Here is a 13,494-nt window from a genome sequence, read left to right as displayed (position 1 = left end):
CCCCAAAATAGTTCTGTGTATTGCTAAGCACCTCAGTTTCAGGTTCAAAGCTTTGCATTCTGTGGACATATAGAATAATTAGTCACAATGACTAGCACAATGGCTCAAGACAAATAAATATAACATTGTTAGGCAAAGATTGGCAAAAAACAGACTCCATAAATGCTTTCTTACACACTTGATGAAAATTTTATTTCCCTCACCTTTTTAGCTATGTACAGTTGAAACAAAACAGAAAATTATTGGTGGTTCTGGGGTAATTTGATCCTAATTCTTAGGCACATTATCAGGTCAAATTCCCCATGAGTTTAGTGACAGATTAGCATGAGTAAGAGCTTCTGAATCACTCAATTAAAATGACTGATTACAAAATGCTATGTAGGAACACTCCTTTACAATGGCCCAGAAAAGGGTATTGTTCACATGTAAATATGTCGTCTATTATCTACATTAGAACTCCCATTGGAGAGGCCAAAATAAAGCTCATTCATTCATTCATCATTAGTAAGTTTTAGTCCTTGTAATGAAACATGAGGAAAATATGATCCCCGAGAACACCACAGTCTAGTGAGGACAGTAGAGAACTATACTGTAGAAAACTCCCATGTTTCCCCCTGGAAGCCCTTTCATCCCTCTCCCTGTGGTTCATCATCCCCAATCTATACGGTCTCAATGTTCCTGCAGGGCTCCAACTGATACACTTTTCAAACGGAATTGTGATGTGTTTACAAGGACATGCACGTCACCTCCACTAATATGTGAACATGATGATTTCTCTTCATGTCTTTGTCCTTAGTATTTAGCACAAAGTTGGTGCTGATAAATGATACTTGTTGAATACATAAATGAATTAACAAAAGAATAGAGATATGTGGTCCAAGAAAGTGAACAGAGAAAGTGATATTTGAGTTGGTGCAAAGGGCCTGGGGTGAGCTGGTAAGGAGAACATCCCATAAAGGAGAACATTGTCTTTTCACTGCCTCATAGGCAGCTCACTTATAGTTGACCCTCAAAATCAGAACAGAATCTTGGGAAGAATATCAAAGAACATGAGTTCTAAATCTAGTCCTACCACCATGTTACTGGATTATCAGTTTAAAACCTCTGGTTTTTCTACCTACAACCCCCTCTGGAGCTTATATTTGGTTTATAAAGCTAAATAAGATTTTATAGATGAAGGTACTTTGTCAATAAAATTACTATTGAAATGAATGAATTTATGAAATGCTCCAAGTCACATTGTGTCTAAAGAGATTTAGCTTTTGATAAATTGGGGGCCTAAGGTTATACACATCGGATATAATAGCTTATTGGGCTAAAGAAAGTCATTGTAAGTCTGAACTGCTCTATGAGTTATTTCTTCCCTTGGCATCTAGTATGCACCTGGCTTTGAGTCATAGTTAAATATGGTTTCTCAAATAACTGGAATCCAACTGACCCTGAACCGAATCGCCTTCCCAAACTGAAGATATTTTAGAATACTCTAAGAAGGACTAGAAATTTGTTGTTTTAAAAATGAGGAAATAAAACATATTTTGAAGGAGTTATTACATTCTTAAAGGAGGAAAATATTGCCTTATCATTTAATTAAGAGCTCAGAGATTATTTATCCCTTGGCGGTTCTTAGCTAAAAGCCACCACTTAGCTGAAAAAGACACTGCCTCGAAATAACTGTCTCAAACAAAATGGGCAAACCTTTATTGATGTAAAGGAGTTTTGTTTCACTTTGTGTTTTTTTGACTTTTTATTTTGAGATATTTTTAGAATTGCAGAAGAGTTGCAAAAATAGTACAGCAAGTTCCCCTATTCCCTTTATCTTTGCTTTCCTAATGTAAATATCATAAATAACTGTAGTACAATTATCCAAACTATGAAATTAACATTGTCGCAATGCCATTACTAACCAACCCATAGACCTTTTGCATATTTCATCCTGTTCCAGGATCTATTCCAGGATTGCACATTGCATTTAGTTTTCATGTCACCTTAGTCTTCTCCAATCATGACAGTTCCTCAGTCTTTCCTTGTCTTTTATGACCTTGACACTTTAGAAGAGTACTGAATGGTTATTCCGTAGAATGGCCCTTGTAGTTTGACGTTTTCTCGTGACTATATTGGGATTATGCATTATTGGGAAGAGTACCACGGAGTTGATGTGCTTTTCTCAGTGTATTCCATCAAGGGTGCATGAGGTCAAAATGTCTTGTTACTGGTGATGTTAACCTTTATCCTTGGTGAAAGTGGTATCTGCCAGAGTTTCTCCAGCGTAAAGTTACTATTTTTTCCTTTGTAATTAATAAATATTTCATTTAGAGTAGATGCTTTGGGAATATGCAAATATCCTGTTCCTTTAAACTCCAGCCACTAACTTTAACATCTGTCAGTGCTTCATCTCTGTGGCAACTACTACCATGGTGTTCTAGGGAGAACTTTCTATTTCCCTCATTGCTTCTACATTTATTTATTTATTTGTTTGTTTGTTTTTATCAGTATGGACTGAAGGATATTTATTTTATTCTTAGGATTATAATCCAGTACTATCATTATTTATTTTGTTGCTAAAATTGTTCCAGATAAAACCATTAGATGCTTTGATATTTGTTGTTGTTGTTTTAAATAAAATGTATTCTTTAGAATACTTTTACATTTATAGAAAAATTAAGAAAATAGTACATGGAGTTCTCATATATCCCTAGTTTCCCATATTATTAACATCCTGCATTAGTATGGTACATTTGTTACAATTAATGAACCAATGTTGATACATTATTATTAACTAACATCTATAGTTTATTCAGATTTCTTTAGTTTTTTACCTAATGTCCCTTTTCTGTTTCAGGACCTCATTCAGGATACCATATTACATTTATTTGTTTTGTCTTTTTGGGTTCCTCATATCTGTGATAGTTTCCCAGAATTTCCTTGGTTTTGATGACCTGACGTTTTCTAAGGAGTACACTGGGTATTTTGTAGGGTGCCTTTCTACTGGACTTTGCCTGATGTGTTTCTCATAATTAGACTGTAGTTATGAGATTTGGGGAGAAGTAAAGTGCCATTTTCATTACATCATATCAAGGGTACATATCATCAACATGATTTATCACTGTTGATGTTAACCTTGATTACCTGGCTGAGGTAGTGTTTATCAGGTTTCTCCACTGTAAATCTATTCTTTTTTTTTTCTCCCTTTCCATACTTCACCTTTTGGAAGGAAGCCACTATGCACAGGGCACGCTTATCTCCTCCTTGAGGGCAGAGTATTTACAAAAATTATGTGGAATTCTTTGGTGTGAAAGATTTGTATAAATTTCTCCATTTGTTTATTTATTCAAGTATTTATAACATTATAAAATCATAGATATTTATTTTATATTTTGGGTTATATTACAATACTACCTTATTATGCTCAAATTGTTTTGGCTTTGGCCATTGGGGGCTTGGAAAGAGATGAAACTAAAAGTTGGCTCTTGCGTTCCTTTGACATATTCCCTCGATGTGGTTTGTTTGTTTTTATTCTAGAACTTCCTTACTTTTTGGCATTAAAAGATGCTTTATAGTCATCTTATATATTTCCTGCCACAGTCCTACAATCAGTCATTTCTCCAAGGATTAGTTCTGCTTCCTTTTAGAAGAAACCATGATTTGGGTTAGATGTGCTTATTGTTCCTGGGGTGTCATTGATTTTAGGCCCTTCTATCTAACAAAGCAAGAACTCTCTATTGTAAGCTATATATATGCACATATCTACAAATATTTCTATATGTAGCCATCTGTAACTACTTTAGGCTAAACATGAATTCATACTGATGTCTTGAACTCTAATACATTACAACATGGATCATTTTAGCCTCCCCCACTTGTTTACTTATAATCTCACCCTCCTATAACAAAAAATCTGGCTCTCATCATCCTCCACCTATGTAATTAATTGTGCAATTCCAGAATACATCGGAATTGTGGATCCACATGCCCAGTGGAAACAATTGTATTAATGAGAGTACAGTGCTTATGTACAGCACTTTTTGCCTTTAGCCTTACAGACTTCACTAATTTCCAAAAGTGCTTAGGTCAGCACCCTTTCCTCCATACCCTTGCATCAAGTTGTTTCATAATTTTCAATAGAGTTAGATTCTCTTGTCACAGTCTTTATTCCTTCCTGGATCCCCTGAACTGCTATGTGATTTTTTAAGAAATTGAATACATTAAGGCTTACATTTTAGGCTATAAAATTCTATGGGTTTTGACAAATGCATAATGTCATGTATCCACCATTATATCATCGTATAGAGTAGTTTCACTGCTCAAAAAATTTCCTATGATTCAGCTATTTAACTCTTCATCCCTCTCCTCTCCTCCCCACAACCACTGATCTTTATACCATCTCCATAGTTTTGCCTTTCTCAAAATGTCGTATTTGTTTTAATTTGCAATTTCCTAGTGACAAATGATGTGAGCATTGTCACATGCATATTTTCCATATGTTGATTTTCTGTTCAGATTTTTTGCCCATTTTTAAATTGCGTTCTGTTTTATTGTTTCATCTTAAGAGTTCTTTATAGATTTTGGAAACAAGGCTTTTATCAGATATATGTTTTGCAAATATTTTCTCCACGTCTGTGACTTATCTTTTTATTTTCTTAGCAGTGTCTTTTGCAGGATGTAAGTTTTTAATTTTAACGAAGTCCAACTTATTAATTTTTCTGTTATGTATTGTACTTTAGGTGTTGTATCTAAAAACTCATTGCCAAACACAAGGTTACTTAGATTTTCTCCTATGTTATCTTCTAGAATTTTATAGTTTTTCATTTTATATTTATGTTTATAAACATAAATTAATTTGTGTGAAAGATTTACATTTATATAAATTATATTTGATTTATATTTTTGCATTTGTTGGAAAAGACTGTCCTTTATCCATTGAATGGCCTTTGCTCCTTTGTATAAGACCAGTTAATTATATCTGTGTGGGTCTATTTCTAGACTCTCTATTTTGTTGCATTGATCTATATGTCTATATTTTCACCAACACTATGCTGCCTTGATTACTCTAGCTTTGTAGTAAGTCTTATAGTCAATTAGCATCAGTCGTCCAACTTTATTCTTTTTTTCACTATTGTATTGATTATTCTGAGTCTTTTTACTTTCCATGTAAACTTTAGAATCAATTTGTTGTATCTACAAAATAGCTTGCTAGGATTTTGATTGAGATTGCATTGAATCTACAGATCAAGCTGGGAAAAACAGACATCTTAATAATGTTAAGCCTCCACTCCATTAACACAGAATATCTCTCTATTTATTTAGACAATCTTTGATTTCTTTCACTAGATTTTTGCAGTTTTCTGCATGATGAGCCAGTACATATTTTTTTAGGTTTACACCTATTTTATTTTTGGTGCTATTGTAAATGGTACCGTGTTTTTAATTTCAAATTCCAGTTGTTAATTGCTGGCCTATAGTAAAGCAATTGACTTTTGCATATTAACCTTGTGTCCTGCAAACTTGCTGTAATTGCTTATTAGTTCTGGGAATATGTTTGTTGATTCTTTGGGATTTTCTACATAGACAATCATGTCATCTGTGAACAAAGATAGTTTTATTTCTTCCTTCCCAATCTGTATACCTTCTATTTCCTTTTCTTATCTTATTGCAATAGCTAAGACTTCCAGCACAATGCTAAATATTGGTGTTCCCACTACCTTATTCTCAATCTTAAGGGGAAAGAATCTAGTTCTTACCATTAATGATAATATTAGCTCTAGGATTTTGTAGATGTTCTTTATCAAGTTGGGGAAGTTCTTCTGTAGGTGCTTTGTGAATTTTTTGTTTTTTCTTAAATGATGGGTAAAGTGTCTTACCTGAAAATAAACAACTACAGGAAGTTTCTCAGAGGAACATTAATGTAAAGTTACTCCATTCTTATAAGAAGGGAAAAAAAGAGTTCCAAAAGCATACATATCTCTTAAAATCTAGCTCACTGCCCTCTTTCTTCATAAAGCTCTTAATGAAATGAGGGGTTGACTGGCTGAGGGTTCCTTCAGTTTCTGTTAAAAACAGATCTCAATCACATCCATTTTATTTTTTTTTTGTGAGGAAGATCAGCCCTGAGCTAACATCCATGCTAATCCTCCTCTTTTTGCTGAGGAAAACCGGCTCTGAGCTAACATTTATTGCCAATCCTCCTCCTTTCCCACCCCCCAACGCCCCAGTAGATAGTTGTACATCATAGTTGCACATCCTTCTAGTTGCTGTATGTGGGACATGGCCTCAGTATGGCCGGAGAAGCGGTGCGTCGGTGCGCGCCTGGGATCCGCCCCCGGGATCCGAACTCGGGCCGCTCACTTAACCACTAAGCCACTGGGCCGGCTCTCAATCACATCCATTTTAAGAAAGTTTGGTCTTCACTTTTCTGGTAGCCCCATGAAAGAGGCTCTCTTCTTTATTCTCCCTTGCAAAGTCAAAAAGCTTTACACAGCATCTTCTAGGCCCATTCATATTTCAGCATGCTTCTTAAATATACCTTCCCTCCTTCTCTTTCTCCTGAGACCCCAAGGTAGTGAAACTTTGTACAAAAACCTGAGTTTAAAATCTGTAATAACACTTACTAGCTATGTGACAGGGGCTATTTATTTTTTCTGATCTTCAGTTTCCTAGGGAATGCTACTTCTCTTTTCATCTTTTCTCTCTTTACCTGTTGCTAGTTTTGAATTCTAAAGACAAAACTAATATAAAATATCCAATACATAGTAGGCTTTCAATAAATCTTAGTTTTTTTCCCTCTATTTTAAAGTATTTTAATCTGCCTAAATTTAATCAAACAGAAGTATAATGATGGAAATTTTAGACTCTTTGTGGGGGAGTTATTTTTAAGATATTTCATCACTCATCACGCATTGACTCACTCAAATAGGTATGAGTGTCTTTTATATAAAAATATGATATTTGTACTCAAAATAAGGTTGTATTATTGCTCTGAAAACATATAGAGAAATAACTATAATACAGTTTGGTAAATATATATCAGAGCAATGAGGTCAGTGTATGGGGCAGAGAAATTTTCATAGAGAGATTGAAACAGGAAAACAAAGCTGTCCTCTTTGAACTTGAAAATAAACACATTATATATTAATACATAGGTCTGTAAAATCACCTTAGAGAGACTGACTCCCAAGTCAGTGACACTAAACTGCAATGTGAATGAAGGTATAAACATAGCTGAAGAGAGATTGTATTGGTCAGCTATGGAAGTGAAGGACATGAGAATTCAGAGAGGACATTGGCTGAGTCCCTGAAAATTCTGCTCAGGAAAGTGTTGAACACTAGGATTTCCCCTGTGACTTCCTTGTGGAGAAGGATGAATCTGGCTGAGTTGACATGTGACATTAAACTCATGAATGTCTGAACACCATGCTCTAATCTCACACTGCCTGGACCACTCTCTGACTGTAAGCTGGCTCCCCAGGGATTCTTCCTTTAGGGATAACATGTGCTGAATTGGAAAACTAAATCTGAAGTTTCCTTCAAAGGGGAAAAAAAGATTTGGCATTCAAAGTTTATTCACTAGTATCATGAGTATGTTTAATATGAATCTGTTTTTAAGAGGTGGAGATGATCTTGGAATGCCAAGAAATGAGACTTTTAATCTCTCAAAGACTAGGAAATTTATTAAGGTAAATCTATTCTTTGAGGTCTCTTAGGTGGTTTTCTTGAAGAGCTGGACCAGGAGGCTATGATTTTTAGACAGTAGAAGGGCACCCTACAAAATACGATAACCATAAATACTGGGAGATACGATTCACTGGGACCATCAAAGTCTACAATTATGACTGGTCCTCTGGTTTAGAAAGAAAACTGGTGGCAGGATGAAGAATGTACTGGATCAGAGAGAGACCTGAGAATGGAAGACCAATTGAAAGACGCACATGGTATAGGCAGGAAAATACATAAAAATTCTAAACCTGTTCTGACAACTATAGTCCTCAGAAAATCTTATGAGATGAGGAAAGTGATAATAGGAATATATTTCTTTTGGTCCATAGTAACCAAATATCTCCCCTTTTCTATCTCTTAGAAGTATAGGGAATCAGCATTGCAAAAAGAACTAGATAAAATTGAGCAATACATTTTACATATGTCATTCCTCAGCAGTCTAATTATGAGACAGAAGGAGTTGAAGAAGAGTGTAGTTTATGCTGAGGAATGATATGACTTCTCAGGTTCCTCATATCTGTGATAGTTTCTCAGAATTTCCTTGGTGTTGATGACCTTGACATTTTTTAAGGAGTACATTGGGGTGGTATCTTGAATAAGGTCCTGAAACAGAAAAGGTTCATTAAACAATAGACCAATTAAAAGACACACGTTGTCCATAGTCCTTTGCCTGACGTGTTTCTCATTTATTCTCTGGCCCCAACCTATCCTTCCAGCCTCATTTTCTCTCAATATTTCACTCTCTCACTCCTCCAAACTATTATTGGCTGTGTTCACTATTTGATTGTTTGTTACTTTGCTTTACCCTTGCCACATTTTTGTTCCTCTCCATAGTCTAACCAACTAAGTTGTCCCTCTCACACCCGCCTGAGCCAAGAGAGTACATATTGACCTCAAGTCTGAGAAATTCTTTAAAAGTAGGCAGGATGTATGAAGAATGATCACAATGGTATTTTCTTCAACACTTTCACAGCCAGTGTTATCTGTGAATCTTCCTTAGTAATCAGTCACTAGCCTAGGTGAAAAGAAATTTATAGTCCTCTAAAGCTTTATGTAAAATTTCTCCTAAGTCACTTGAGTGAGCAGAAAGTGCTCAGGATTGAACAGATTCAAACCCAGCTCTGCTAATAAGTAGCTTGGTGATTTGTGGCCAGTTACCTAACCTCTGGCTAAGTAGGAGCTCTCTTCACCTACAGAATGAGTGGCTTGGACTTTATGATATTTAAAATCTCTTCCCACTCTTATATCTTTTATAAGCATTGACACTCCTTGGAAACTTAAGCAATATCTTTCCCATATGTTCATTTCATGTACTTTGATTCATTTTCCTTCTGAAATAAGGTACTTGTCTTGTTGGTATTAGAATCAACAAAATCCAGATTTAATTGGGCCAGAAACCAGAAATCAGGAAGAACTGAAAATCTCATAAGATGCTCAGACTAATGTCAAAGATTCTGTGGTTACCCACAATCAGGGAGAGTTTTAGATGAACACCCAAGGGGCCAATACTTAAAGGATTTGGAATCCCTGCTATTATTCCAAATAAATTTTCATGATAAATCTGTTTATTAAAGACTGGAAATGCTCTACATTTGTATCACATATAGTACTTTACAGATATTACCTGTTTCAGAAATTTAAAATTTATCTTATTTATATTTAAATATAGTAGAAAAACAATCATAAGAGGTCTTAATGTAGGTGTGGATAGAATCAAGTTTTGTGGGGTTTTTTTTTTTGGTGAGAAAGAGTCACGCTGAGCTAACATCTGTGCAATCTTCCTCTACTTTATATGTGGGTCGTTGCCACAGCATGGCTGACAAGTGGTGTATATCTGCACCTAGGATCCAAACCTGCGAACCTGGGCTGCTGAAGAGGAGCGTGCCAAACTTAGTCACTAGGCCACGGTATCAGCTTCTAACCAAGTTTTGACATAGATGAAACACAAGGTGTGTGATAGGGGATTTATGTATTAACATATTCATTCATTCCATTATTCATTACAAATTTTTTGAATGCTTACTCTGTGCCAGGCAATGTGCTAATTGCTATGAATGGAAAGATAATTAAGTTCCTGCCTTCACAGTAATAACAGTTTAGGAGAAGATGTAGCAATTACAAAATAATGTGATAAGTATAACAGATATTGTGGGGTACCCAGACAGGGAACAACTAACTGGGGCCTGGTATGTTAGAGGGCTTCCTGGAGAAGTTATGTCCTAACTGAGGCAAATTGGTGGTTGATAAAGTGTTCCAGACAGAGGGGAAAACATACAAAAGTCCAAAGACCAGGGAGATGATGCTGGGGAACTGGACAGACTTCAGCCTAAGCTGGGTATAGAGTACAGTGTGGGGAGTGATGTAGACTTAGGCTGGAGATGGTGACAAGGAAGACCCTGAAGGGTATGGTTAGCCATGGAAAGGATATCTAATTTCATTCTGAAGGCAATGAGAATCCATTGGACATCTTTAGATGGACAGTGACATTTCGAATACTTACTGTGGCTGAAGTGTAGAGTACAGAATGGAAATGGAATAATACTTGAAAGAGTTAGAGGCAACACATTTAGAAGGAAGGACTATAACCAGTTAAGGTGGTTCAATATATGGTTGTAACAAGTGACATTCAAGAGAAGTGAAAGAATGTGAGTCGTAAGAGGATGTAGAATCAACAGGACTTGGTGATAGATTTGCTGTGGAGAGAAATAGAAAGTTTTCAGGCTCAACAACCAATTTCCCATCTTAAGCACCTGGATTGGTGTTAGTTAGGGGAGCTATGGATCCTAGAAAAAGGAGCAAATGGGGACTGGCAGATGAGAACAGGAATCAGTTTTAGATGAGTCAAGTCTTTGGAGTTTGTGTGACCTCTGAGTAGAAATGTCAGGTGAGCAGTTGGATGTGGTAGTTGTAGGACTCAGGAAAGAGGTTTGAGCTGAAGGAATAAGTAATGAATTGTCAACATAAACACAATAATGACAAGGACACTAAATGCTTATTTAGAACCTGCTGTGTCCTAATTACTTTCTTTGTGTGTGTGTGAGGAAGATCAGCCCTGAGCTAACGTCCATTACCAATCCTCTTTTTGCTGAGGAAGCTTGGCCCTGGGCTAACATCCATGCCCATCTTCCTCTACTTTATATGGGATGCCGCCACAGCATGGCTTGACAAGCGGTGTGTCGTTCTGCACCTGCGATCTGAACCTGTGAAACGCCGGACCGCCAAAGCGGAGCGCACAAACTTAACTGCTACGCCATGGGACTGGCCTCCCTAATTACTATTTTAAGTATGTTACTCATATAATTCCTTAAATCCTTACAATAACCCTTTGGTGCAGATACTGTTGGTATTCCCATTTTACAGACGAGAAAACAAAGGCATGGAGAGGTTGGTAAGTGACAGAGACAGCCTGGCCATAATCTTAAACATAATCTTAAACAGCAAGGTAAGTGAAGCCATGAAACGATTAATACATTACCCACGGAAAATATGTAGAGTGATGATAAAGGCAGCTTCAGAGAGGACCTGGGGCTCTCCAACATCAGCGATATTTCAGAGATTGAAAGAAAAAAATATGCAAAAGAGATTTAAAAAAATAAGGGGCTACAGAGAGGATAATATTGTCTGTATTATCATAATGCAAAAGGAAAAACATATTCTAAGTCATAAGAAGTAGTCAATGCTATCAAACTCTGCTCAGAAGTCAGTGAAGATCAGTCCTAAAATGTGTTCATTGGGCTTGAAACATAATGAGCCCAACAGTGAAAAGTCTTATACATCATGCTGAAGAGTTTGGCTCTTGTTCTACGGTCTGGTGATTGTCTGTCTGGGTTTTGTGCATCAGAATCCCCTGGATGCTTTTTAGATATGCAGATGCCAGTATCCCCAACTCAGACCCAATGACCTAGAAACTTTGGGGTGGAGAGGAGCATATACACTCTTCTAAAGCTCTGCAGGAGATTTTGATGTCCATCCAAAGTTCATAATCAGTGCTCTTAGTCACTGGGGAGTCACTGATCACATGGGGGCAGTGACATTGTTACACCTGTGTTTTAGAAAGATTTCTCAATGGTTGTGCACCAGCGTGGGGGAGGAATAGAGGCCAAACAATAGCTAAGAGACATAGATAGTCCAATATTTTGGAAAAGCTTCTAAACCTGGACTGAGAGTTGTAGCTACTCTTTGAATTTCTCATGTTTTTACTTTCTTGAGAAAGATTCTGCCTTGTTTAGCTAGTCCCTGAAACCCTGTTGTATTTGCAACATGAAAAAGCTTTTCATGGTGAGTTTTAAATGACTTAGTTTGGCAGTTATGAAGTTCAATAAGAAACTAGCAAGTCTGGGCCATAGTTACAAATAAAAGGCTTCCCTACACTACGCTGTTTAGTTAGAAATGTGCTATTGTTTTTCTATCGCTTGGGAAATGATACTATAATATGTCTATAGTTCTAAAAGCCTTTGGAGGGGTTCATACTGAAAGTGTTGAGTTATTTATTTATTTATCACAAAGAATAGAGGGAAAAAGGCATTATTTTCTTTCCTGTCTGCTGCTTTTCAAAAAGCCTTAATTGAACACAGCTGTGATATGGCACAGAACTAAAACAGGAAATGAATGTTTCAATAATTCTACATTTCTAAAGCACTTCTTAAATATCGTGGTGAAAATACCAACAACAATACCTTTTGAGATTAACTGTGAAGGGATGGATTTAACTCACTGAACTATTTCAGAAGACCCCATTTTCAAAAAGATCCTTTTTCTCTAAGCTGTCAGGATACCCCAAACATAAAAGTAAAAAGCCAGAGAAAAGAAGAAAAAAGTGTGTACAAAATAGAGGAAGAGGCTGTTGTTTCAAGCAGAATTTTTCTTTCCTGCATTGTGGCTGCCAAGTACAATTTCACATTTTTTGATTTAAGAGCAATCTTCTCTAGATCATTTCTTCAGCAGGAATGTGGCCAGTGATGAAGTGCCTGAGCTCTTAGACCAGGTTCTTAAGCACTTTGCAATGATGCAGTTCGGCAAGAGATTTTTTTTTAAGACTTCCAGTGTCAACAAATTTTAAAGCTAATAGCAGCCCTATGTCACACGCACTGTGTCCCACCACCACCCTCTAGTTCCTCCCAGGATTTATTTGGATTACTGACAGACAGCTCTGACCCGGTTGCCTTGTTACTGTGCAGAATAGGGAAACTTTTGCTTTAGATCATTTGACTATAATGCTCTTGGTCACAGATTGTTGGGTTTGGGTGAGCTGCAAAGTGTGCTTAATATTTATGTTTCCTATTTTTCAAACAGGCTTCCTTGAGAAAACAAGAAAACTAGGACCGTTTTCCTCTTATGTTTTTTTTCGCCCGGGAAATTCATCAGTCATTTAGTTCAGTTTGAAAAGCATTTATTGAGCACATAGAGAGTCCCAAGCACTGTCCTATATGTTGGTAACACAAAGATCTACCTCAAATAGGTAATGGTTGGTGCAAGAGTCTTCAAACTTTTCTATATATAGTCCAGATATAGATAATTTAGGCTTTTTTGGGTCACATACAGTCTCTGCTACATGTTCTTCTTTCTCATTGTTTCACAACCATTTCAAGTGTAAAAACCATTCTAGGGTCATGGATCATGCAAAAGAAGATCCTTGCTTTAATGGGTAAATAAATAATATGTAAAAGATGGTTTCACAGATGGAAAAACAACAGGTCATCTGAAATTGCCAATAGTTGACCAGTTTTTGATGGTAATTTTATATGACCCAATCTTTGTGTTGAGTCCAACCTACTACATAATTAA

The sequence above is a fragment of the Diceros bicornis genome, chromosome 2, assembly GCF_020826845.1.
Source record: "Diceros bicornis minor isolate mBicDic1 chromosome 2, mDicBic1.mat.cur, whole genome shotgun sequence".
NCBI lineage: Eukaryota > Metazoa > Chordata > Mammalia > Perissodactyla > Rhinocerotidae > Diceros > Diceros bicornis.
This window is presented reverse-complemented; position numbering follows the sequence as displayed.